The following is a 2,365-nucleotide window of genomic DNA, read 5'->3' on the forward strand; positions in this document are numbered from 1 at the left end:
GGAAAGAGCAAGAGATAAAAATGGGGGAGAGACATGGAGAGACATAGGAGAACATAGAGACACAGTGACAGAGAGTACGTGGGTGAGAGAGAGAGGTGGGGAATGACAGAGAGAGAAGGAAAGACACAGAGATAGTGAGAAATCAGAGAGGGGAAAAAGAGAGGTAGGAAGGGAAGCAAAATAATCAGATGGAGAGAGAATGAAAAAGAAAAAGTAAAGGAGAGATGGTGGGGGTAGGTGGGAGGGGAGAGGCAGAAAAAGAGAAATAGAAAAATAGAGAGCAAATAGCGAAGGAAGTTGCCCCAAGCTTTGATGAAGACGGACCTGGACAGAAGACTGGGAAGAAGCCAGTTGATGGATCAGGGGGAGCCCAACTGAGGAGTGGCTCATGAGAGATGTCATAGGTGCTCCTGCACCAGTCCATGATGTACCTGCTCCCACCACACTCTCCCCCTGCAGGTGAATACGTTCCAGGTGCTGCTGGCTATAGCCAATAGTACCTTCTGGGCACTGTTTCTCTTCAAGAACATCCAGTGGAGCATGGGCCATCGGTGTGGCCAATGGCAGGAACCCCACAATGGCCTGGGGGCATCATGGCCCTGGTGAGTGGGGAACCAGAGGGACTGCCCAGTTCTTAGGGAGGTGTGGAGTTGACCTGGCTGACACTGTCCTCAATCACACCCCAGGTGGGCTTCAACAACAGCCAGCATAGGAACTACTTCACCCTTCCTGACTCTAGGATCTCCGACATCCTGCATTTGGCAGACACTAGCAATGCTGGCATCCTAGGGTGCCGAGCCTTCTGCACCAAATGCTTTTGTGGTTCCCAAATGCTGTGCTTACATTGGTGAGGCGGTAGGGGACTTACACCAGAACTGCCTACTTCCAGGTCCAAGCCCATGGGGACCAGGAGCTCAAGGCTCCAACCTTCTCCTCCAGGATCATGGAGTCTGGGCCCCCAACTCATTCTATCCTCAGACCCAGATGTCCAGGCCCCAGCCCCAAGCACCCCCATCCCCACCCCAGCCCCACTCTGTCTACAGCCAGGTTCCTGCCCCTCAGTGCCTCCTTCTGGAACAGCAGTGCCTATAGCCCCCTGTGCCACAGTGGGCAGGAAGGCCGGGGTCACTTCTGGCTGAAGGGCTGCCAGGTGGGTCAGCACTGCATGTTTGCACACCCCTTCTCATATTGCCAGACCTCTCATGGCCCTTCCTGCTACTAGACACACTCTCAGGATGGTAGCTATGGTTTCTGCCTTGCCATTTTGTCCTGGTCCTGCTTCCTGGCATCTGCATGGAGGTGGAGCAAGGCTGGGGACCTCCAAAGCCAGAGGCCCTAGTGAAGCTGATGGTCCACAACCATGACATGTAGTGAAATCTGAAGGCCCAACAAGACACATGCTAGTGAGTGAGGCTAGGGGCTAGGCTAGAGGGTGGAGCAGGGATGGGGCACCCATAGGATGACAGGCACAATCAGATGAAGGAGCTGTCACAGAGATTGTCACAGAGACCAGCAGGCAGAGAATCAAATGGCAGATGGACAGGCAGATGGAAAGAATGACAGACAGAGAGGTGAATAAGAAGACAGATTATCAGGCAGATGGACACAAAGATGAACAGGAAGACAGAATGGGTAAGCAGATGGACAGAGTATCAGGTTGATGGAAAAGCAGAAAGGGAATGATATTGGGATGAACAGAAGAGGTGGCAAGACAGAAGTCAAGGAGACAGATGGACAGGTAGACAAATGATGGGCAGCTGGCAAATCACGTAGTGGCCTTGCCTGAGGCAGACAGATGGTCACAGGAGAGATGGCATCTTCCTGGGCCTGGTCCTCACCACAGGTCACATTGCCCTTCAGCACAGCCCTCCAGGGCCTGGACATCACCCCCTCTACTCCCAACTTTCTTTGTTGCATGACGTAGTCTCTGGCTCCCAACTTCGGTTCCCTGAGTCCAGCCGCTGGTTGACCTCACTGGTCATCCATTCTACTGGCCCACTGACCCTCCTGCTTCTTCCCCAGCCTTTTCCTCCTCAGATTTTAGGCTCCCTCTATAATTCCTCCTTGGCTACACCTTCACCTCCTATGCTCTCCTTCCCACTCACCAGGTAAAACCCATTTTAGAAGGCTCCCTTAGAATGTGATGAGAAGGACCCAATAGAAACTCACCCCTGCACTTATGCAGCTGACCCTTGGGCCAGTTACATACCTGTGATCATGAATCTGAAGGGCCATCTTACCAACTCCCTGGTACCTGTACTTGTACCCTCTCCCTGATGACCAGTTCACTCTCTCTCTCTCCTCAGACAAAATCTCACTCTCTACTTGGATGATCTCACTTCCTATTTCACGGGGAAACATCAGC

Source organism: Pteropus alecto, unplaced genomic scaffold, assembly GCF_000325575.1.
Source record: "Pteropus alecto unplaced genomic scaffold, ASM32557v1 scaffold9, whole genome shotgun sequence".
NCBI lineage: Eukaryota > Metazoa > Chordata > Mammalia > Chiroptera > Pteropodidae > Pteropus > Pteropus alecto.